The sequence below is a fragment of the Panulirus ornatus genome, chromosome 24 (assembly GCF_036320965.1).
Source record: "Panulirus ornatus isolate Po-2019 chromosome 24, ASM3632096v1, whole genome shotgun sequence".
Taxonomy (NCBI): Eukaryota; Metazoa; Arthropoda; class Malacostraca; order Decapoda; family Palinuridae; genus Panulirus; species Panulirus ornatus.
In genome coordinates, this window is record NC_092247.1 from 16,260,657 (window position 1) to 16,287,677 (window position 27,021).

The 27,021-nt window shown below is 42.6% G+C and overlaps 1 protein-coding gene across 2 annotated transcripts in view; it reads left to right on the forward strand.

Annotated features, from left to right (window-relative positions):
• The window catches only part of LOC139757124 (uncharacterized), a 459,373-nt gene that overhangs the window by 22,427 nt on the left and 409,925 nt on the right, over positions 1-27,021 (forward strand). The gene's annotated exons all lie outside the window — the stretch shown is intronic.

Sequence of the window (27,021 nt, forward strand, 5' to 3'; positions counted from 1 at the left end):
ATAAATGCTACATACATATCCATTTGCTTTTTTCTAAGTATTTCTCACATACATTCTTCAAAGCAAACACCTGATCCACACATCCTCTACCACTTCTGAAACCACACTGCTCTTCCCCAGTCTGATGCTCTGTACATGCCTTCACCCTCTCAATCAATACCCTCCCATATGATTTACCAGGAATACTCAACAAACTTATACCTCTGTAATTTGAGCACTCACTCTTATCCCCTTTGCCTTTGTACAATGGCACTATGCACGCATTCCGCCATCCTCAGGCACCTCACCATGAGTCATACATACATTAAATAACCTTACCAACCAGTCAATAATACAGTCACCCCCTTTTTTAATAAATTCCACTGCAATACCATCCAAACCTGCTGCCTTGCCGGCTTTCAACCTCCGCAAAGCTTTTACTACCTCTTCTCTGTTTACCAAATCATTTTCCCTAACCCTCTCACTTTGCACACCACCTCGACCAAAACACCCTATATCTGCCACTATATCATCAAACACATTCAACAAACCTTCAAAATACTCACTCCATCCCCTTCTCACATCACCACTACTTGTTATCACCTCCCCATTTGCGCCCTTCACTGAAGTTCCCATTTCCTCCGTTGTCTTATGCACTTTATTTACCTCCTTCCAGAACATCTATATATATATATATATATATATATATATATATATATATATATATATTTTTTTTTTTTTTTTTTTTTTTTGCCGCTGTCTCCCGCGTTTGTGAGGTAGCGCAAGGAAACAGACGAAAGAAATGGCCCAACGCACCCCCATACACATGCCTTGATTCAACCCACTGACAGCACGTCAACCCCGGTATACCACATCGCTCCAATTCACTCTATTCTTTGCCCTCCTTTCACCCTCCTGCATGTTCAGGCCCCGATCACACAAAATCTTTTTCACTCCATCTTTCCACCTCCAATTTGGTCTCCCTCTTCTCCTTGTTCCCTCCACCTCCGACACATATATCCTCTTGGTCAATCTTTCCTCTCTCATTCTCTCCATGTGACCAAACCATTTCAAAACACCCTCTTCTGCTCTCTCAACCACGCTCTTTTTATTTCCACACATCTCTCTTACCCTTATGTTACTTACTCGATCAAACCACCTCACACCACACATTGTCCTCAAACATCTCATTTCCAGCACATCCATCCTCCTGCGCACAACTCTATCCATAGTCCACGCCTCGCAACCATACAACATTGTTGGAACCACTATTCCTTCAAACATACCCATTTTTGCTTTCCGAGATAATGTTCTCAACTTCCACACATTCTTCAAGGCTCCCAGAATTTTCGCCCACTCCCCCACCCTATGATCCACTTCCGCTTCCATGGTTCCATCCGCTGCCAGATCCACTCCCAGATATCTAAAACACTTCACTTCCTCCAGTTTTTCTCCATTCAAACTCACCTCCCAATTGAATTGACCCTCAACCCTACTGTACCTAATAACCTTGCTCTTATTCACATTTACTCTTAACTTTCTTCTTTCACACACTTTACCAAACTCAGTCACCAGCTTCTGCATTTTCTCACATGAATCAGCCACCAGCGCTGTATCATCAGCGAACAACAACTGACTCACTTCCCAAGCTCTCTCATCCCCAACAGACTTCATACTTGCCCCTCTTTCCAAAACTCTTGCTTTCACCTCCCTAACAACCCCATCCATAAACAAATTAAACAACCATGGAGACATCACACACCCCTGCCGCAAACCTACATTCACTGAGAACCAGTCACTTTCCTCTCTTCCTACACGTACACATGCCTTACTTCCTCGATAAAAACTTTTCACTGCTTCTAACAACTTGCCTCCCACACCATATATTCTTAATACCTTCCACAGAGCATCTCTATCAACTCTATCATATGCCTTCTCCAGATATATAAATGCTACATACAAATCCATTTGCTTTTCTAAGTATTTCTCACATACATTCTTCAAAGCAAACACCTGATCCACACATCCTCTACCACTTCTGAAACCACACTGCTCTTCCCCAATCTGATGCTCTGTACATGCCTTCACCCTTTCAATCAATACCCTCCCATATAATTTGCCAGGAATACTCAATAAACTTATACCTCTGTAATTTGAGCACTCACTCTTATCCCCTTTGCCTTTGTACAATGGCACTATGCACGCATTCTGCCAATCCTCAGGCACCTCACCATGAGTCATACATACATTAAATAACCTTACCAACCAGTCAACAATACAGTCACCCCCTTTTTTAATAAATTCCACTGCAATACCATCCAAACCTGCTGCCTTGCCGGCTTTCATCTTCTGCAAAGCTTTTACTACCTCTTCTCTGTTTACCAACTCATTTTCCCTAACCCTCGCACTTTGCACACCACCTCGACCAAAACACCCTATATCTGCCACTCTATCATCAAACACATTCAACAAACCTTCAAAATACTCACTCCATCTCCTTCTCACATCACCACTACTTGTTATCACCTCCCCATTTGCGCCCTTCACTGAAGTTCCCATTTGCTCCCTTGTCTTACGCACTTTATTTACCTCCTTCCAGAACATCTTTTTATTCTCCCTAAAAGTTAATGATACTCTCTCACCCCAACTCTCATTTGCCCTTTTTTTCACCTCTTGCACCTTTCTCTTGACCTCCTGTCTCTTTCTTTTATACGTCTCCCACTCAATTTCATTTTTTCCCTGCAAAATTCGTCCAAATGCCTCTCTCTTCTCTTTCACTAATACTCTTACTTCTTCATCCCACCACTCACTACCCTTTCTAATCAACCCACCTCCCACTCTTCTCATGCCACAAGCATCTTTTGCGCAATCCATCACTGATTCCCTAAATACATCCCATTCCTCCCCCACTCCCCTTACTTCCATTGTTCTCACCTTTTTCCATTCTGTACTCAGTCTCTCCTGGTACTTCCTCACACAAGTCTCCTTCCCAAGCTCACTTACTCTCACCACCCTCTTCACCTCAACATTCACTCTTCTTTTCTGAAAACCCATACAAATCTTCACCTTAGCCTCCACAAGATAATGATCAGACATCCCTCCAGTTGCACCTCTCAGCACATTGACATCCAAAAGTCTCTCTTTCGCACGCCTGTCAATTAACACGTAATCCAATATTGCTCTCTGGCCATCTCTCCTACTTACATAAGTATACTTATGTATATCTCGCTTTTTAAACCAGGTATTCCCAATCATCAGTCCTTTTTCAGCACGTAAATCTACAAGCTCTTCGCCATTTCCATTTACAACACTGAACACCCCATGTATACCAATTATTCCCTCAACTGCCACATTACTCACCTTTGCATTCAAATCACCCAACACTAGAACCCGGTCTCGTGCATCAAAACCACTAACACACTCATTCAGCTGCTCCCAAAACACTTGGTCAATCTTTCCTCACTCATTCTCTCCATGTGCCCAAACCATTTCAAAACACCCTCTTCTGCTCTCTCAACCATGCTCTTTTTATTTCCACACATCTCTCTTACCCTTACATTACTTACTCGATCAAACCACCTCACACCACACATTGTCCTCAAACATCTCATTTCCAGCACATCCATCCTCCTGCGCACAACTCTATCCATAGCCCACGCCTCGCAACCATACAACATTGTTGGAACCACTATTCCTTCAAACATACCCATTTTTGCTTTCCGAGATAATGTTCTCAACTTCCACACATTCTTCAAGGCTCCCAGGATTTTCGCCCCCTCTCCCACCCTATGATCCACTTCCGCTTCCATGGTTCCATCCGCTGCCAGATCCACTCCCAGATATCTAAAACACTTCACTTCCTCCAGTTTTTCTCCATTCAAACTCACCTCCCAATTGACTTGACCCTCAACCCTACTGTACCTAATAACCTTGTTCTTATTCACATTTACTCTTAACTTTCTTCTTTCACACAATTTACCAAACTCAGTCACCAGCTTCTGCATTTTCTCACATGAATCCGCCACCAGCGCTGTATCATCAGCGAACAACAACTGACTCACTTCCCAAGCTCTCTCATCCCCAACAGACTTCATACTTGCCCCTCTTTCCAAAACTCTTGCTTTCACCTCCCTAACAACCCCATCCATAAACAAATTAAACAACCATGGAGACATCACACACCCCTGCCGCAAACCTACATTCACTGAGAACCAATCACTTTCCTCTCTTCCTACACGTACACATGCCTTACATCCTTGAGAAAAACTTTTCACTGCTTCTAACAACTTGCCTCCCACACCATATATTCTTAATACCTTCCACAGAGCATCTCTATCAACTCTATCATATGCCTTCTCCAGATCCATAAATGCTACATACAAATCCATTTGCTTTTCTAAGTATTTCTCACATACATTCTTCAAAGCAAACACCTGATCCACACATCCTCTACCACTTCTGAAACCACACTGCTCTTCCCCAATCTGATGCTCTGTACATGCCTTCACCCTCTCAATCAATACCCTCCCATATAATTTACCAGGAATACTCAACAAACTTATACCTCTGTAATTTGAGCACTCACTCTTATCCCCTTTGCCTTTGTACAATGGCACTATGCACGCATTCCGCCAATCCTCAGGCACCTCACCGTTAGTCATACATACATTAAATAACCTTACCAACCAGTCAACTATACAGTCACCCCCTTTTTTAATAAATTCCACTGCAATACCATCCAAACCTGCTGCCTTGCCGGCTTTCATCTTCCGCAAAGCTTTTACTACCTCTTCTCTGTTTACCAAATCATTTTCCCTAACCCTCTCACTTTGCACACCACCTCGACCAAAACACCCTATATCTGCCACTCTATCATCAAACACATTCAACAAACCTTCAAAATACCCACTCCATCTCCTTCTCACATCACCACTACTTGTTATCACCTCCCCATTTGCGCCCTTCACTGAAGTTCCCATTTGCTCCCTTGTCTTACGCACCTTATTTACCTCCTTCCAGAACATCTTTTTATTCTCCCTAAAATTTAATGATACTCTCTCACCCCAACTCTCATTTGCCCTTTTTTTCACCTCTTGCACCTTTCTCTTGACCTCCTGTCTCATTCTTTTATACGTCTCCCACTCAGCTCCATTTTTTCCCTGCAAAAATCGTCCAAATGCCTCTCTCTTCTCTTTCACTAATACTCTTACTTCTTCATCCCACCACTCACTACCCTTTCTAATCAACCCACCTCCCACTCTTCTCATGCCACAAGCATCTTTTGCGCAATCCATCACTGATTCCCTAAATACATCCCATTCCTCCCCCACTCCCCTTACTTCCATTGTTCTCACCTTTTTCCATTCTGTACTCAGTCTCTCCTGGTACTTCCTCACACAAGTCTCCTTCCCAAGCTCACTTACTCTCACCACCCTCTTCACCCCAACATTCACTCTTCTTTTCTGAAAACCCATACATATCTTCACCTTAGCCTCCACAAGATAATGATCAGACATCCCTCCAGTTGCACCTCTCAGCACATTAACATCCAAAAGTCTCTCTTTCGTGCGCCTGTCAATTAACACGTAATCCAATAACGCTCTCTGGCCATCTCTCCTACTTACATAAGTATACTTATGTATATCTCGCTTTTTAAACCAGGTATTCCCAATCATCAGTCCTTTTTCAGCACATAAATCTACAAGCTCTTCACCATTTCCATTTACAACACTGAACACCCCATGTACACCAATTATTCCCTCAACTGCCACATTACTCACCTTTGCATTCAAATCACCCATCACTATAACCCGGTCTCGTGCATTAAAACCACTAACACACTCATTCAGCTGCTCCCAAAACACTTGCCTCTCATGATCTTTCTTCTCAAGCCCAGGTGCATATGCACCAATAATCACCCATCTCTCTCTATCAACTTTCAGTTTTACCCATATTAATCGGGAATTTACTTTCTTACATTCTATCACGTACTCCCACAACTCCTGTTTCAGGAGTACTGCTACTCCTTCCCTTGCTCTTGTCCTCTCACTAACCCCTGACTTTACTCCCAAGACATTCCCAAACCACTCTTCCCCTTCACCCTTGAGCTTTGTTTCACTCAGAGCCAAAACATGCAGGTTCCTTTCCTCAAACATACTACCTATCTCTCCTTTTTTCACATCTTGGTTACATCCACACACATTTAGGCACCCCAATCTGAGCCTTCGAGGAGTATGAGCACTCCCCGCGTGACTCCTTCTTCTGTTTCCCATTTTAGAAAGTTAAAAAAATACAAGGAGGGGAGGATTTCTGGCCCCCCGCTCCCGTCCCCTCTAGTCGCTTTCTACGACACGCGAGGAATGCGTGGGAAGTATTCTTTCACCCCTATCCCCAGGGATAATATACATATATATACATTCACATACACACACATACACACACACACACGCACATATACACACACACACACACATACATATATATACATATGAAAAATGTAAGAAACAATTTAGAAAACTGAAACTTCTAGCTTGAAATGAAAAGAAAAAAATGAATGTGACATAATGGTTCAACCTCTGGCTATCGAAAAAGGAAATGTTTAATTTATTTACTCAAAAGCCAGTAGTAGTTCTCATCAATTTAACCACTGTATCAATAAGCTTCAATGTCTAAGCTACATTTTTTCCAATCTCACTATTTTCTTGTCAAAGCACCATGTATGAAAACTATCACTCCAGTAACACAACTATAAACATTTACTTCCCCTTTAAAAATAAATATATATATATATATATATATATATATATATATATATATATATATTTTTTTTTTTTTGCTTTGTCGCTGTCTCCCGCGTTTGCAAGGTAGCGCAAGGAAACAGACGAAAGAAATGGCCCAACCCACCCCCATACACATGTATATACATACGTCCACACACGCAAATATACATACCTACACAGCTTTCCATGGTTTACCCCAGACACTTCACATGCCTTGATTCAATCCACTGACAGCACGTCAACCCCGGTATACCACATCGCTCCAATTCACTCTATTCCTTGCCCTCCTTTCACCCTCCTGCATGTTCAGGCCCCGATCACACAAAATCTTTTTCATTCCATCTTTCCACCTCCAATTTGGTCTCCCACTTCTCCTCGTTCCCTCCACCTCCGACACATATATCATCTTGGTCAATCTTTCCTCACTCATTCTCTCCATGTGTCCAAACCATTTCAAAACACTCTCTTCTGCTCTCTCAACCATGCTCTTTTTATTTCCACACATCTCTCTTACCCTTACATTACTCACTCGATCAAACCACCTCACACCACACATTGTCCTCAAACATCTCATTTCCAGCACATCCACCCTCCTGTGCACAAGTCTATCCATAGCCCACGCCTCGCAACCATACAACATTGTTGGAACCACTATTCCTTCAAACATACCCATTTTTGCTTTCCGAGATAATGTTCTCGACTTCCACACATTCTTCAAGGCTCCCAGGATTTTCGCCCCCTCCCCCACCCCATGATTCACTTCCGCTTCCATGGTCCCATCCGCTGCCAGATCCACTCCCGGTTATCTAAAACACTTTACTTCCTCCAGTTTTTCTCCATTCAAACTTACCTCCCAATTGACTTGACCCTCAACCCTACTGTACCTAATAACCTTGCTCTTATTCACATTTACTCTTAACTTTCTTCTTTCACACACTTTACCAAACTCAGTCACCAGCTTCTGCAGTTTCTCACATGAATCAGCCACCAGCGCTGTATCATCAGTGAACAACAACTGACTCACTTCCCAAGCTCTCTCATCCCCAACAGACTTCATACTTGCCCCTCTTTCCAAAACTCTTGCATTCACCTCCCTAACAACCCCATCCATAAACAAATTTAACAACCATGGAGACATCACACACCCCTGCCGCAAACCTACATTCACTGAGAACCAATCACTTTCCTCTCTTCCTACACGTACACATGCCTTACATCCTTGATAAAAACTTTTCACTGCTTGTAACAACTTGCCTCCCACACCATATATTCTTAATACCTTCCTCAGAGCATCTCTATCAACTCTCTCGTATGCCTTCTCCAGATCCATAAATGCTACATACAAATCCATTTGCTTTTCTAAGTATTTCTCACATACATTCTTCAAAGCAAACACCTGATCCACACATCCTCTACCACTTCTGAAACCACACTGCTCTTCCCCAATCTTATGCTCTGTACATGCCTTCACCCTCTCAATCAATACCCTCCCATATAATTTACCAGGAATACTCAACAAACTTATACCTCTGTAATTTGAGCACTCACTCTTATCCCCTTTGCCTTTGTACAGTGGCACTATGCAAGCATTCCGCCAGTCCTCAGGCACCTCACCATGAGTCATACATACATTAAATAACCTTACCAACCAGTCAACTATACAGTCACCCCCTTTTTTTAATAAATTCCACTGCAATACCATCCAGTGGAATTTATTAAAAAAGGGGGTGACTGTATTGTTGACTGGTTGGTAAGGTTATTTAATGTATGTATGACTCATGGTGAGGTGCCTGAGGATGGGCGAAATGCGTGCATAGTGCCATTGTACAAAGGCAAAGGGGATAAGAGTGAGTGCTCAAATTACAGAGGTATAAGTTTGTTGAGTATTCCTGGTAAATTATATGGGAGGGTATTGATTGAGAGGGTGTGTATATATATATATATATATATATATATATATATATATATATATATATATACATACATATATATATATATATATATATATATATATATATATATATATATATATATATATATATATATATATATATATATATATATTTTTTTTTTTTTTTTTTTTTACTTTGTCGCTGTCTCCCGCGTTTGCGAGGTAGCGCAAGGAAACAGACGAAAGAAATGGCCCAACCCCCCCATACACATGTATATACATACGTCCACACACGCAAATATACATATCTACACAGCTTTCCATGATTTACCCCAGACGCTTCACATGCCTTGATTCAATCCACTGACAGCACGTCAACCCCGGTATACCACATCGCTCCAATTCACTCTATTCCTTGCCCTCCTTTCACCCTCCTGCATGTTCAGGCCCCGATCACACAAAATCTTTTTCACTCCATCTTTCCACCTCCAATTTGGTCTCCCTCTTCTCCTTGCTCCCTCCACCTCCGACACGTATATCCTCTTGGTCAATCTTTCCTCACTCATCCTCTCCATGTGCCCAAACCACTTCAAAACACCCTCTTCTGCTCTCTCAACCACGCTCTTTTTATTTCCACACATCTCTCTTACCCTTACGTTACTCACTCGATCAAACCACCTCACACCACACATTGTCCTCAAACATCTCATTTCCAGCACATCCATCCTCCTGCGCACAACTCTATCCATAGCCCACGCCTCGCAACCATACAACATTGTTGGAACCACTATTCCTTCAAACATACCCATTTTTGCTTTCCGAGATAATGTTCTCGACTTCCACACATTCTTCAAGGCCCCCAGAATTTTCGCCCCCTCCCCCACCCTATGATCCACTTCCGCTTCCATGGTTCCATCCGCTGCCAGATCCACTCCCAGATATCTAAAACACTTCACTTCCTCCAGTTTTTCTCCGTTCAAACTCACCTCCCAATTGACTTGACCCTCAACCCTACTGTACCTAATAACCTTGCTCTTATTCACATTTACTCTTAACTTTCTTCTTCCACACACTTTACCAAACTCAGTCACCAGCTTCTGCAGTTTCTCACATGAATCAGCCACCAGCGCTGTATCATCAGCGAACAACAACTGACTCACTTCCCAAGCTCTCTCATCCCCAACAGACTTCATACTTGCCCCTCTTTCCAAAACTCTTGCATTTACCTCCCTAACAACCCCATCCATAAACAAATTAAACAACCATGGAGACATCACACACCCCTGCCGCAAACCTACATTCACTGAGAACCAATCACTTTCCTCTCTTCCTACACGTACACATGCCTTACATCCTCGATAAAAACTTTTCACTGCTTCTAACAACTTTCCTCCCACCCCATATATTCTTAATACCTTCCACAGAGCATCTCTATCAACTCTATCATATGCCTTCTCCAGATCCATAAATGCTACATACAAATCCATTTGCTTTTCTAAGTATTTCTCACATACATTCTTCAAAGCAAACACCTGATCCACACATCCTCTACCACTTCTGAAACCACACTGCTCTTCCCCAATCTGATGCTCTGTACATGCCTTCACCCTCTCAATCAATACCCTCGCATATAATTTACCAGGAATACTCAACAAACTTATACCTCTGTAATTTGAGCACTCACTCTTATCCCCTTTGCCTTTGTACAATGGCACTATGCACGCATTCCGCCAATCCTCAGGCACCTCACCATGAGTCATACATACATTAAATAACCTTACCAACCAGTCAACAATACAGTCACCCCCTTTTTTGATAAATTCCACTGCAGTACCATCCAAACCTGCTGCCTTGCCGGCTTTCATCTTCCGCAAAGCTTTCACTACCTCTTCTCTGTTTACCAAATCATTTTCCCTAACACTCTCACTTTGCACACCACCTCGACCAAAACACCCTATATCTGCCACTCTATCATCAAACACATTCAACAAACCTTCAAAATACTCACTCCATCTCCTTCTCACATCACCACTACTTGTTATCACCTCCCCATTTGCGCCCTTCACTGAAGTTCCCATTTGCTCCCTTGTCTTACGCACTTTATTTACCTCCTTCCAGAACATCTTTTTATTCTCCCTAAAATTTAATGATACTCTCTCACCCCAACTCTCATTTGCCCTTTTTTTCACCTCTTGCACCTTTTTCTTGACCTCCTGTCTCTTTCTTTTGTACATCTCCCACTCAATTGCATTTTTTCCCTGCAAAAATCGTCCAAATGCCTCTCCCTTCTCTTTCACTAATACTCTTACTTCTTCATCCCACCACTCACTACCCTTTCTAATCAACCCACCTCCCACTCTTCTCATGCCACAAGCATCTTTTGTGCAATCCATCACTGATTCCCTAAATACATCCCATTCCTCCCCCACTCCCCTTGCTTCCATTGTTCTCACCTTTTTCCATTCTGTACTCAGTCTCTCCTGGTACTTCCTCACACAGGTCTCCTTCTCAAGCTCACTTACTCTCACCACCCTCTTCACCCCAACATTCACTCTTCTTTTCTGAAAACCCATACAAATCTTCACCTTAGCCTCCACAAGATAATGATCAGATATCCCTCCAGTTGCACCTCTCAGCACATTAACATCCAAAAGTCTCTCTTTCGCATGCCTGTCAATCAACACGTAATCCAATAATGCTCTCTGGTTATCTCTCCTACTTACATAAGTATACTTATGTATATCTCGCTTTTTAAACCAGGTATTCCCAATCATCAGTCCTTTTTCAGCACATAAATCTACAAGCTCTTCACCATTTCCATTTACAACACTGAACACCCCATGTATACCAATTATTCCCTCAACTGCCACATTACTCACCTTTGCATTCAAATCACCCATCACTATAACCCGGTCTCGTGCATCAAAACCACTAACACACTCATTCAGCTGCTCCCAAAACACTATATATATATATATATATATATATATATATTTTTTTTATATATATATATATATATATATATATATATATATATATATATATATAGTACTGAGTACAGAATGGAAAAAGGTGAGAACAATGGAAGTAAGGGGAGTGGGGGAGGAATGGGATGTATTTAGGGAATCAGTGATGGATTGCGCAAAAGATGCTTGTGGCATGAGAAGAGTGGGAGGTGGGTTGATTAGAAAGGGTAGTGAGTGGTGGGATGAAGAAGTAAGAGTATTAGTGAAAGAGAAGAGAGAGGCATTTGGACGATTTTTGCAGGGAAAAAATGCAATTGAGTGGGAGATGTATAAAAGAAAGAGACAGGAGGTCAAGAGAAAGGTGCAAGAGGTGAAAAAAAGGGCAAATGAGAGTTGGGGTGAGAGAGTATCATTAAATTTTAGGGAGAATAAAAAGATGTTCTGGAAGGAGGTAAATAAAGTGCGTAAGACAAGGGAGCAAATGGGAACTTCAGTGAAGGGCGCAAATGGGGAGGTGATAACAAGTAGTGATGATGTGAGAAGGAGATGGAGTGAGTATTTTGAAGGTTTGTTGAATGTGTTTGATGATAGAGTGGCAGATATAGGGTGTTTTGGTCGAGGTGGTGTGCAAAGTGAGAGGGTTAGGGAAAATGATTTGGTAAACAGAGAAGAGGTAGTAAAAGCTTTGCGGAAGGTGAAAGCCGGCAAGGCAGCAGGTTTGGATGGTATTGCAGTGGAATTTATTAAAAAAGGGGGTGACTGTATTGTTGACTGGTTGGTAAGGTTATTTAATGTATGTATGACTCATGGTGAGGTGCCTGAGGATTGGCGGAATGCGTGCATAGTGCCATTGTACAAAGGCAAAGGGGATAAGAGTGAGTGCTCAAATTACAGAGGTATAAGTTTGTTGAGTATTCCTGGTAAATTATATGCGAGGTTATTGATTGAGAGGGTGAAGGCATGTACAGAGCATCAGATTGGGGAAGAGCAGTGTGGTTTCAGAAGTGGTAGAGGATGTGTGGATCAGGTGTTTGCTTTGAAGAATGTATGTGAGAAATACTTAGAAAAGCGAATGGATTTGTATGTAGCATTTATGGATCTGGAGAAGGCATATGATAGAGTTGATAGAGATGCTGTGTGGAAGGTATTAAGAATATATGGTGTGGGAGGCAAGTTGTTAGAAGCAGTGAAAAGTTTTTATCGAGGATGTAAGGCATGTGTATGTGTAGGAAGAGAGGAAAGTGATTGGTTCTCAGTGAATGTAGGTTTGCGGCAGGGGTGTGTGATGTCTCCATGGTTGTTTAATTTGTTTATGGATGGGGTTGTTAGGGAGGTAAATGCAAGAGTTTTGGAAAGAGGGGCAAGTATGAAGTCTGTTGGGGATGAGAGAGCTTGGGAAGTGAGTCAGTTGTTCGCTGATGATACAGCGCTGGTAGCTGATTCATGTGAGAAGCTGCAGAAGCTGGTGATTGAGTTTGGTAAAGTGTGTGGAAGAAGAAAGTTAAGAGTAAATGTGAATAAGAGCAAGGTTATTAGGTACAGTAGGGTTGAGGGTCAAGTCAATTGGGAGGTGAGTTTGAATGGAGAAAAACTGGAGGAAGTGAAGTGTTTTAGATATCTGGGAGTGGATCTGGCAGCGGATGGAACCATGGAAACGGAAGTGGATCATAGGGTGGGGGAGGGGGCGAAAATTCTGGGGGCCTTGAAGAATGTGTGGAAGTCGAGAACATTATCTCGGAAAGCAAAAATGGGTATGTTTGAAGGAATAGTGGTTCCAACAATGTTGTATGGTTGCGAGGCGTGGGCTATGGATAGAGTTGTGCGCAGGAGGATGGATGTGCTGGAAATGAGATGTTTGAGGACAATGTGTGGTGTGAGGTGGTTTGATCGAGTGAGTAACGTAAGGGTAAGAGAGATGTGTGGAAATAAAAAGAGCGTGGTTGAGAGAGCAGAAGAGGGTATTTTGAAGTGGTTTGGGCACATGGAGAGGATGAGTGAGGAAAGATTGACCAAGAGGATATATGTGTCGGAGGTGGAGGGAACGAGGAGAAGAGGGAGACCAAATTGGAGGTGGAAAGATGGAGTGAAAAAGATTTTGTGTGATCGGGGCCTGAACATGCAGGAGGGTGAAAGGAGGGCAAGGAATAGAGTGAATTGGAGCGATGTGGTATACCGGGGTTGACGTGCTGTCAGTGGATTGAATCAAGGCAGGTGAAGCGTCTGGGGTAAACCATGGAAAGCTGTGTAGGTATGTATATTTGTGTGTGTGGATGTATGTATATACATGTGTATGGGGGGGTGGGTTGGGCCATTTCTTTCGTCTGTTTCCTTGCGCTACCTCGTAAACGCGGGAGACAGCGACAAAGTATAAAAAAAAAAAATATATATATATATATATATATATATATATATATATATATATATATATATACACTCACAGACATATACATATATACACATGTATATAATTCATATTGTCTGCCCTTATTCATTTCCATCGCCACCCCTCCACACATCAAATGACAACCCCCTCCCCCCGCGTGTGTGCGAGGTAGTGCTAGCAAAAGACAACAAAGGCCACATTCGTTCACACTCAGTCTCTAGCTGTCATGTATAATGCACTGAAACCACAGCTCCCTTTCCACATCCAGGCCCCACAGAACTTTCCATGGTTTACACCAGACTCTTCACATGCCCTGGTTCAATCCATTGGCCGCACGTTGACCCTGGTATACCACATCGTTCCAATTCACTCTGTTCCTTGCACGCCTTTCACCCTACACCATGTTCAGGCCCCGATCACTGAGAATCTTTTTCACTCCATCTGTCCACCTCCAATTTGGTCTCCCACCTCTCCTCGTTCCTTCCACCTCTGACACTTACTCGATCAAACCACCTCATACCACATATTGTCCTCAAGCATCTCATTTCCAGCACTTCCACCCTCCTCCGCACAAGTCTCTCCATAGCCCACACCTCACAACCATATAACATTTTTGTAACCACTATTCCTTCAAACATACTCATTTTTGCTCTCCGAGATAATGTTCTCGACTTCCACACATTCTTCAATGCTCCCAGAACTTTCGCTCCCTCCCCCACCCTCTGATCCACTTCCGCTTCCATGGTTCCATCCGCTGCCAAATCCACTCCTAGATGTCTAAAACACTTCACTTCCTCCAGTTTTTCTCCATTCAAACTTATCTCCCAATTGACTTGTCCCTCGACCTATTGTACCTAATAACCTTGCTCTTATTCACATTTACTCTCAGCTTTCTTCTTACACACACTTTACCAAACTCAGTCACTAGCTTCTGCAGTTTCTCACACGAATCCACCACCAGCGCTGTATCATCAGCGAACAAGAACTGACTCACTTCCCAAGCCCTCTCATCCACAACAGACTGCATACTTGCTCGTCTCTCCAAAAGTCTTGCATTCACCTCCCTAACAACCCCATCGATAAATAAATTAAACAACCATGGAGACATCACACACCCCTGCCGCAAACCTACATTCACTGAGAACCAATCACTTTCCTCTCTTCCAAACGTACACATGCCTTACATCCTCGATAAAAACTTTTCAGTGCTTCTAACAACTTGCCTTCCACTCCATATATTCTTTATACCTTCCTCAGAGCATCTCTGTCAACTCTATCATTATATTATATTATCCATTATATTATTATTATATATATCATTATTATACTTTGTGGTTGTCTCCTGCATTAGCGAGGTAGTGCAAGGAAACAGACAAAAGAATGGCCCAACCCACCCACATACACGTCCACATACGCACATATGCATACCTATACATTTCAACATATACATATAAGTACTTACACAGACATATACACATATACACGTGTACATAATTCATACTTGCTGCCTTTATTCATTCCCGTCGCCACCCCGCCACCCCTGAAATGACCCCCCCCCGCATGTGTGTGAGGTAGCGCTAGGAAAAGACAACAAAGGCCATATTTGTTCACTCAGTCTCTAGCTGTCATTTATAATGCACCGAAACCATAGCTCCTTTTCCACATCCAGGCCCCACAAAACTTTCCGTGGTTTACCCTTGACGCTTCACATGCCCTGGTTCAATCCATTGACAGCATGTCGACCCTGGTATACCACATTGTTCCAATTCACCCTATTCCTTGCACTCCTTTCACTCTCCTGCATGTTCAAGCCCTGATTGCTCAAAATCTTTTTCACTCCATCCTTCCACCTCCAATTTGGTCTCCCACTTCTCGTTCCCTCCACCTCTGACACATATATCCTCTTTGTCATTCTTTCCTCACTCATTCTATCCATTTGACCTAACCATTTCAGTACACCCTCTTCTTGTATTTTAACTTCAAAAAAGGGAAACAGTAAAAGGAGTCATGCAGGGAGTGCTCATCCTCTTTGAAGGCTCTGATTGGGCTGTCTAAATGTGTTTGGATGTAACCAAGATGAGAAAAAAGGAGAGATAGGTAGTATGTTTGAGGAAAGGAACCTTGATGGTTTGGCTTTGAGTGAAATGAAGCTAAGGGGTAAAGGGGAGGAGTGGTTTGGGAATGTCTTGGGAGTGAAGTCAGGGGTTGGTGAGAGGACAAGAGCAAAGGAAGGAGTGTCACTGCTCCGGAAACAAGAGTTATGGGAGCACGTGATAGAGCGTAAGAAAGTATACTCTAAGTTGATATGGGTGAAATTGAAAGTGGATGGAGGGAGATGGGTGATTGATTATTGGTGCCTATGCCCCTAGTCATGAGAGGAAAGATCATGAGAGGCAAGTGTTTTAGGAGCAGCTGAGTGAGTGTGTTAGCAGCTTTGATGCACGAGACTGGGTTATAGTGATGGGTGATTTGAATGCAAAGGTGAGTAATGTGGCAGTTGAGGGTATATTTGGTGTACATGGGCTGTTCAGTGTTGTAAGTGGAAATGGTGAAGAGCTTGTAGATTTGTGTGTTGAAAAAGGACTGGTGATTGGGAATAGATGGTTTAAAAAGAGAGATATACATTAGTATACATATATAAGTAGGAGAGATGGCCAGAGAGCATTATTGGATTATGTGTTAATTGATAGGCATGTGAAAGAGAGACTTTTGGATGTTGATGTGCTGAGAGGTGCAACTGGAGGTATGTCTGATCATTATCTTGTGGAGGCAAAGGTGAAGATATGTAGAGGTTTTCAGAAAAGAAGAGAGAATGTTGGGGTGAAGAGAGTGGTGAGAATAAGTGAGCTTGGAAGAGAGACTTGCGTGAGGAAGCACCAGGAGAGAATGAGTGCAGAATGGAAAAAGGTGAGAGCAAATGACATAAGGGGAGGGGGAGAGGAATGGGATGTATTTAGGGAAGCATTGATGGCTTTAACAAAAGATTCTTGTGGCATGAGAAAGGTGGGAGGTGGGTAGATTAGAAAGGCAAGTGAGTGGTGGGATGAAGAAGTAAGATTGTTAGTGAAAGAGAGGAGAGGCATTTGGACGATTTTTACAAGGAAATAGTGCAAATGACTGGGAGATGTATAAAAGAAAGAGGCAAGAGGTCAAGAGAACCATGAAACAGATGAAAAACAAGGCAAATGAGAGTTGGGGTGAGAGAGTATCATTAAATTTTAGGGAGAATAAAAAGATGTTTTGGAAGAAGGTAAGTAGAGTGCGTAAGACAAGAGAGAACAAATGGGAACTTCGGTGAAGGGGCAAATGGGGAGGTAATAACAAGTAGTGTTGAAGTGAGAGGGATATGGAGAGAGTATTTTGAAGGTTTATTGAATGTGTTTGATGATAGAGTGGCAGATATAGGGTGCTTTGGTCAAGGTGGTGTGCGAAGTGAGAGGGTAAGGGAAAATGATTTGGTAAACAGTGAAGAGGTTGTGAAAGCTTTGCAGAAGATGAAATCCTGTAAGGAAGCAGGTTTGGATGGTATTGCAGTGGAATTTACTTAACAAGGGGGTGATTGTGTCATCGACTGGTTGGTGAGAATATTCATTGTCTATATGGTTCATGGTGAAGTGCCTGAGGATTAGTGGAATGCATACATAGTGCCATTGTACAATAGGAAAGGGAGTAAAGGTGAGAGTTCAAATTTCAGAGGTATAAGTTTGTTGAGTATTTCTGGGAAATTGTATGAGAGAATACTGATTGAGAGGGTCAGGGAATGTACAGAGCATCAGACTGGGGAAGAGCAGTGTGGTTTCAGAAGTTGTTGAGGAATGTGGATCAGGTGTTTGCTTTGAAGAATGTATGTGAGAAATACTTAGAAAAACAGATGGATTTGTATGTAGCATTTATGGATCTGGAGAAGGCATATGATAGAGTTGATAGAGATGCTCTGTGGAAGGTATTAAGAGTATATGGTGTGGGAGGTAAGTTGCTAGAAGCACTGACAAGTTTTTATCGAGGATGTAAGGCATATGTACAAGTAGCAAGAGAGGAAAGTGATTGGTTCCCAGTGAATGTTGATTGTGACAGGGGTACATGATGTCTCCATGGTTGTTTAATTTGTTTATGGATGGGATTGTTAGGGAGGTGAATGCAAGAGTTTTGAAGAGAGGGGCAAGTATGCAGTCTGTTGTGGATGAGAGGACTTGGGAAGTGAGTCAGTTGTTGTTTGCTGATGATATAGCACTGGTGGCTGATTTGGGTGAGAAACTGCAGAAGCTGGTGACTGAGTTTGGTAAAGTGTGTGAAAGGAGAAAGCTGAGAGTAAATGTGAATAAGAGCAAGGTTATTAGGGACAGGTAGATTGGGAGGTAAGTTTGAACGGAGAAAAACTGGAGAAAGTGAAGTGTTTTAGGTATCTGGGAGTGGATTTGGCAGCAGATGGAACCATGGAAGTGGAAATGAGTCACAGATTGGGGGAGGGGGAAGGTTCTGGGAGTGTTGAAAAATGTGTGGAAGGTGAGAACGTTATCTTGGAGAGCTAAAATAGATATGTTTGAAGGAATAGTAGTTCCAACAATGTCATATGGTTGTGAGGCATGGGCTATAGATAGGGTTGTGCGGAGGAGGGTGGATGTGTTGGAAATGAGAAGTTTTAGGACAGTATGTGGTGTGAGGTGGTTTGATCGAGTAAGTAATGAAAGGGTAAGAGAGATGTTAGGTAATAAAAAGAATTTGGTTGAGAGAGCAGAAGAGAGTGTATTGAAATAGTTTGGTCACATGGAGAGAATGAGTGAGGAAAGATTTACCATGAGGATATATGTGTCAGAGGTGGAGGGAACAAGAAGTGGGAGACCAAATTGGAGGTGGAAGGATGGAGTGAGAAAGATTTTGAGCAATCGGGGGCCTGAACATACAGGATGGTGAAAGATGTGCCAGAAATAGAGTGAATTGGAACGATGTGGTATACTGGGGCCGACATGCTGTCAATGGGTTGAACCAGGGCATTTGAAGCATCTTGGATAAACCATGGAAAGTATTGTGGGGCCTGGATATGGAAAGGGAGCTATGGTTTTGGTGCAATATACATGATAGCTAGAGACTGAGTGTGAACGAATGTTGCCTTTGTTGTCCTTTCATAGCACTATCTCGCGCTTGCACACAAGGGGACGGGGGTGCCATTTCAATGTGTGGTGGGGTGAATGGATGAAGTCAGCATGTATGAATATGTACATGTGTATATATGTATATGTTTGTGTGTGTATATGTATGTATACATTGAAATGTATAGGTATGTATATGTGCATGTGTGGGTGTTTATTTTATTTTTTTTTTTTTTTTTTATACTTTGTCGCTGTCTCCCGCGTTTGCGAGGTAGCGCAAGGAAACAGACGAAAGAAATGGCCCAACCCCCCCCCCCCATACACATGTACATACACACGTCCACACACGCAAATATACATACCTACACAGCTTTCCATGGTTTACCCCAGACGCTTCACATGCCTTGCTTCAATCCACTGACAGCACATCAACCCCTGTATACCACATGACTCCAATTCACTCTATTTCTTGCCCTCCTTTCACCCTCCTGCATGTTCAGGCCCCGATCACACAAAATCTTTTTCACTCCATCTTTCCACCTCCAATTTGGTCTCCCTCTTCTCCTCGTTCCCTCCACCTCCGACACATATATCCTCTTGGTCAATCTCTCCTCACTCATTCTCTCCATGTGCCCAAACCATTTCAAAACACCCTCTTCTGCTCTCTCAACCACGCTCTTTTTATTTCCACACATCTCTCTTACCCTTACGTTACTTACTCGATCAAACCACCTCACACCACACATTGTCCTCAAACATCTCATTTCCAGCACATCCATCCTCCTGCGCACATCTCTATCCATAGCCCACGCCTCGCAACCATACAACAATGTTGGAACCACTATTCCCTCAAACATACCCATTTTTGCTTTCCGAGATAGTGTTCTCGACTTCCACACATTTTTCAAGGCTCCCAAAATTTTCGCCCCCTCCCCCACCCTATGATCCACTTCCGCTTCCATGGTTTCATCCGCTGACAGATCCACTCCCAGATATCTAAAACACTTCACTTCCTCCAGTTTTTCTCCATTCAAACTCACCTCCCAATTGACTTGACCCTCACCCCTACTGTACCTAATAACCTTGCTCTTATTCACATTTACTCTCAACTTTCTTCTTCCACACACTTTACCAAACTCAGTCACCAGCTTCTGCAGTTTCTCACATGAATCAGCCACCAGCGCTGTATCATCAGCGAACAACAACTGACTCACTTCCCAAGCTCTCTCATCCCCAACAGACTTCATACTTGCCCCTCTTTCCAGGACTCTTGCATTTACCTCCCTTACAACCCCATCCATAAACAAATTAAACAACCATGGAGACATCACACACCCCTGCCGCAAACCTACATTCACTGAGAACCAATCACTTTCCTCTCTTCCTACACGTACACATGCCTTACATCCTCGATAAAAACTTTTCACTGCTTCTAACAACTTGCCTCCCACACCATATATTCTTAATACCTTCCACAGAGCATCTCTATCAACTCTATCATATGCCTTCTCCAGATCCATAAATGCTACATACAAATCCATTTGCTTTTCTAAGTATTTCTCACATACATTCTTCAAAGCAAACACCTGATCCACACATCCTCTACCACTTCTGAAACCGCACTGCTCTTCCCCAATCTGATGCTCTGTACATGCCTTCACCCTCTCAATATATATATTTGTATGTGGGTGGGTTGGGCCATTCTGTTGTCTGTTTCCTTGCGCTATCTAGAAGCAGTGAAAAGTTTCTACCAAGGATGTAAGGCATGTATACGATAAGGAAGAGAGGAAAGTGATTGGTTCCCAGTGAATGTTGGTTTGCTGCAGGGGTGTGTGATGTCCCCATGGTTCGTTAATTTGTTTATGGATAGGGTCTTAGGGAGGCAAATGCTAGAGTTTTGGAGAGAGGGCGTTGTATGCAGTCTGTAGTGGATGAGAGGGCCTCGGAAGTCAGTTATTGTTTGCCGATGATACAGCTCTTGTGGCTGACTTGAGTGAGAAACTGCAGAGGTTGGTGACTGAGTTTGTAAGTGTGTGTGAAAGGAGAAAGTTTAGCTTGAATGTGAATAAGAGCAAGGGTATTATGTTCAGTAGGGTTAAGGGACTAATTAATTGGAATGTAAATTTGAATGGAGAAAAATTGGAGGAAGTGAAACTTTTTAGATATCTGGGGGTGGACTTATCATCGGATGGAACCATGGAAGAGGATGTGAGTCACAGGGTAAGGGAGGGGGCAAAGGTTCTTGGAGCGATGAAGAATGTTTGGAAGGAGAGAACGTTTTCTTGGAGAGCAGAAATGGGCATGTTTAAAGTAATAGTAGTTCCAGTAATGTTATATGGTTGCAAGGCAAGGGCTATAGATAGGATTGTATAGAGGCAGGTGAAAGTGTTGGAAATGAAATGTTTGAGGACAATATGTGGTGTGAGGTGGGTTGATCAAGTGAGTAATGAAAGGGTAAGAGAGATGTGTGGAAATAAAAAAGAAGTGTGGTTGAGAGAGCAGAAGAGAGTATGTTGAAATGGTTTGGACACATGTAGAGAATGAGTGAGGAAAGATTGACTAAGATGATATATATGTCAGAGGTGAAGAGAATTAGGAGAAGCAGGCAACCAAATTGGAAGGTGTAAGGATGGAGTGAAAAAGAATTTGAGTGCTCGTGGCCTGAACATGCAAAAGGGCGAAAGGCGGGCAAGGAATACAGTCATATGGAACGATGTGGTATACTGGGGTTGTTGTGCTGTCATTGGACTGAACCAGGGCATGTGAAGCATCTGGGATAACCCATGGAAAGGTGTGTGAGGCCTGGATGTGGAAAGGGAGCTGTGGTTTCAGTGCGTGACACATGACAGCTAGAGAATAAGTGTGAACGAATGTGGCCTATTTTGTCTATTCCTGGCACTGCCTCACTGAGGTGGGAGGTAGCAATACTATTTCCCGTGTGGTGGAGCAGTGACAGGAATGGATGAAGGCAAGCATGTATGAATATGTGCATGTGTATATATGTATATTTCTGTGTATGTGTATATATGTATGGGGATAGGGAAGAAAGAATACTTCCCACGCATTCCTCACATGTCGTAGAAGGCGACTGAAGGGGATGGGAGTGGGGAGCTAGAAACCCTACCCTCCTTGTATTTTAACTTTCTAAAAGGGGAAACAGAGGAAGGAGTCATGTGGGGAGTGCTCATCCTCCTCGAAGGCTCAGATTGTTGTGTCTAAATGTGTGTGGATGTAACCAAGTTGAGAAAAAAGGAGAGATAGGTAGTATGTTTAAGGAAAGGAACCTGGATGTTTTGGCTCTGAGTGAAATGAAGCTCAAGGGTAAAGGGGAAGAGTGGTTTGGGAATGTCTTGGGAGTAAAGTCAGGGGTTAGTGAGAGGACGAGAGCAAGGGAAGGAGTAGCACTACTCATGAAACAGGAGTGGTGGGAGTATGTGATAGAGTGTAAGAAAGTAAACTCTAGATTGATATGGGTAAAACTGAAAGTGGATGGAGAGAGATGGGTGATTATTGATGCATATGCACCTGGGCATGAGAAGAAAGATCATGAGAGGCAAGTGTTTTGGGAGCTGCTGAGTAAGTTTGTTAGTAGTTTTGATGCACAAGACTGGGTTATAATGATGGGTGATTTGAATGCAAAGATGAGTAATGTGGCAGTTGAGAGAATAATTGGTGTACATGGGGTGTTCAATGTTGTAAATGGAAATGGTGAAGAGCTTGTAGATTTATGTGCTGAAAAAGGACTGGTGATTGGGAATACCTGGTTTAAAAAGAGAGATATACATAAGTATACATATATGTAAGTAGGAGAGATGGCCAGAGAATGTTATTGGATTACTGTGTTAATTGATAGGTGCGTGAAAGAGAGACTTTTGGATGTTAATTTGCTGAGAGGTGCGACTGGAGGGATGTCTGATCATTATCTTGTGGAGGCAAAAGTGAAGATTTGTGGGGGTTTTCAGAAAAGAAGAGAGAATGTTGGGGTGAAGAGAGTGGTGAGAGTAAGTGAGCTTGGGAAGGAGACTTGTGTGAGGAAGTACCAGGAGAGACTGAGTACAGAATGGAAAAAGGTGAGAACAAAGGAGGTAAGGAGAGTGGGGGAGGCAATGGGATGTATTTAGGGAAGCAGTGATGGCTTGTGCAAAAGGTGCTTGTGGCATGAGAAGCATGGGAGGTGGGCAGATTAGAAACGGGTAGTGAGTGGTGGGATGAAGTAAGATTATTAGTGAAAGAGAAGAGAGAGGCATTTGAACAATTTTTGCAGGGAAATAATGCCAATGACTAGGAGATGTATAAAAGAAAGAGGCAGAAGGTCAAGAGAAAGGTTCAAGAGGTGAAAAAGAGGGCAAATGAGAGTTGGGGTGAGAGAGTATCGTTACATTTTAGGGAGAATAAAAAGATGGTTTGGAAGGAGGTAAATAAAGTGCATAAGACAAGGGAACAAATGGGAACATCAGTGAAGGGGGCAAATGGGGAGGTGATAACATATAGTGGTGATGTGAGAAGGAGCGGGAGTGAGTATTCTGAAGGTTTGTTGAATGTGTTTGATGATAGAGTGGCAGATATAAGGTGTTTTGGTCGAGGTGGTGTGCAAAGTGAGAGGGTTAGGGAGAATGATTTAGTAAACAGAGAAGAGGTAGTAAAAGCTTTGCAGAAGATGAAAGCTGCAAGGCAGCGGGTTTGGATGGTATTGCAGTGGAATCTATTAGGAAAGGGGTTGACTGTATAGTTGACTGGTTGGTAAGATTATTTGATGTATGTATGACTCATGGTGAGGTGCCTGAGGATTGGCGGAATGCTTGCATAGTGCCGTTGTACAAAGGCAAAGGGGATAAAAGTGAGTGCTCAAATTATAGAGGGATAGGGGATTAAGAATACTTCCCATGTATTCCCTGCGTGTCGTAGAAGGTGACTAAAAGGGGAGGGAGCGGGGGGCTGCAAATCCTCCCCTCTCGTTTTTTTTTTAATTTTCCAAAAGGAGGAACAGAGGGGGAGCCAGGTGAGGATATTCCACAAAGGCCCAGTCCTCTGTTCTTAACGCTACGTCGCTAACGCTGGGAAATGGCGAATAGTTAAAAAAAAAAAAAAAAAGTTTGCTGAGTATTCCCGAGAAATTATATGGGAAGGTATTGATTGAGAGGGTGAAGGCATGTACAGAGCATCAAATTGGGGTAGAACAGTATGGTTTCAAAAGTGGTAGAGGATGTGTGGATCAGGTGTTTGCTTTGAAAAATGTATGTGAGAAATACTTAGAAAAGCAAATGGATTTGTGTATAGCATTTATGGATCTGGAGAAGGCATATGATACAGTTGATAGAGATGCTCTGTCGAAGGTATTAAGAATATACGGGGTGGGAGGCAAGTTGTTAGAAGCAGTGAAAAGTTTTTATCAAGGATGTAAGGCATGTGTATGTGTAGGAAGAGAGGTAAGTGATTGGTGTTCAACGAATGTAGGTTTGCAGCAGGGGTGCGTGATGTCTCCATGGTTGTTTAATTTGTTTATGGATGGGGTTGTTAGGGAGGTGAATGCAAAAGTTTTGGAAAGAGGGGCAAGTATGCAGTCTGTTGTGGATGAGAGAGCTTGGGAAGTGAGTCAGTTGTTGTTCGCTGATGATGCAGCACTGGTGGATGATTCGGGTGAGAAATTGCAGAAGCTGGTGCCTGAGTTTGGTAGTGTGTGAAAGAAGAAAGCTGAGAGTAAATGTGAATAAGAGCAAGGTTATTAGGTACAGTAGGGTTGAAGGACAAGTCAATTGGGAGGTAAGTTTGAATGGAGAAAACTGGAGGAAGTGAGGTGTTTTAGATATCTAGGAGTGGATCTGGCAGCAGATGGAACCATGGAAGGGGAAGTGAATCATAGAGTGGGGGAGGGGGCGAAAGCTCTGGAAGCGTTGAAGAATGTGTGGAAGTCGAGAACGTTACCTTGGAAAGCAAAAATGGGTATGTTTGAAGTAAAAGTGGTTCCAACAATGATATATGGATTTGAGGCGAGGGCTATAGATAGAGTTGTGTGGAGGAGGGCGGATGTGCTGGAAATGAGATTTTTGAGGGCAATATGTGTTGTGAGGTGGTTAGATCGAGTAAGTAATGAAAGGGTAAGAGAGATGTGTGGTGGTAAAAAGAGTGTGGTTGAGAGAGCAGAAGAGGGTGTTTTGAAATGGTTTGATCACATGGAGAGAATGAGTGAGGAAATATTGACAAAGAGGATATATGTGTCAGAGGTGGAGGGAACGAGGAGAAGTGGGAGACCAAATTGGAGGTGGAAAGATGGAGTGAAAAAGATTTTGAGTGATTGGGGCCTGAACATGGAGTAGGGTGAAAGGTGTGCAAGGAATAGAGTGAATTGGAATGATGTGGTATACCTGGGTCGACGTGCTGTCAGTGATTGAATCAGGGCATGTGAAGCGTCTGGGGTAAACCATGGAAAGTTGTGTGGGGCCTGATTGTGGAAAGGGAGCTGTGGTTTCGGTGCATTATATATGACAGCTAGAGACTGATTGTGAACGAATGTGGCCTTTGTTGTCTTTTCCTAGCGCTACCTCGCGCACATGCGGGGGAAGGGGGGTTGGTATTTCATTATGTGGCAGGGTGGCGACGGGAATGAATAAGGGCAGACAGAATGAGTTATGTATATGTCTGTGTGTGTATATTTATGTATATGTTGAGATGTACAGGTATGAATATGTGTATGTGTGTGTGGATGTGTATGTATATACATGTGTATGTAGGTGGGGTTGGCCATTCTTTCGTCTGTTTCCTTGCGCTACCTTGCTAACACGGGAGACAGCGACGAAGTATAATAAACAATGAATAAATATGTTGATATGTATATGTATGTATGTATGCTTCTTTGAACGTTTATGTATATGTATATATATGTACTTGTCTGAGTGTTAATGTATATATATGTGTATATGAGTGGATGGGCCCTTCTCCATTTGTTTTCTGGCTCTACCTTGCTGATGCAGGAAACAGCGATTAAATATTTATATGTATATCCCTCTGGACCCACTTGTCTTTAGCTCATTTGTCATTTTATTCAGGGTATGGATGAATGTCTTCAGCATCCTAATAAGGGTTATCTTTAATACTTTTCTTTTTATACCCAGAGGATTTTTTTGGCAATATAGCATCTTAATGGTTAAAACTGTCTGCTTTATAGCCGTTTGCATTTAAGAGACAGGCTTGTGAGGTACACAAAGTGTCTAGATATAAGAAATTTTCCTTTTGACCCTGGATTCTTTGAGTGATTAGTGATTTCCAGAGATTTGAGAGGAATGGATTTTGGTATCTAGAAAGTTTAAAACTTACATGAGTAAGAAACATCTCTTCTTGGACTATATGCTTTGTTTTGTGGACACGATCTGTCTGTATGTTAGAGTCCTTGAGTTTGGGAAGATAGGCTTCACTTCTTGCCTTTCTGAAGAGATGTTCCTTGGAGGAGATTGATGACTGAGATCTTGGCACTTCGTTAACGTGTCTGTTAATGCTCTTTAACTCCTTGTTGAGAGTGGATCTAGTGTGTTGTTGGAGTTTCCACCATCAAGGCAGACAGATCTTGGTTTGCTTTTTAATGCTGTGTTTTTGCCTCACTTATTCTTTTACTGAGAATTTTTTTTGTTTTCTCAGTCCATCTTCCTCCATGTTAGCATGCTGTCATAGGATGAACTAACTCTGATGTGAAATTTAGGAATTGCACTATGAAAAACTTTCTCTCTATGTCAGTGTCTTATGAGCATTTTTTCCCAGTTTTCTCTTTTTACTTCTTTTTTGTCTTTTTTGAAAACCTCTGTCTGAATCAACAATGTCCACCACTAAGTTGATGTCTGTATTCCAAGAATTATGATCCTGGATAGTACCACTGACTAAGGGACAACAATGTCACTTCTGAGTGGGAAAGGGGACCAGAGGGCAGACCTAGAGTGAGTTGAGTTCA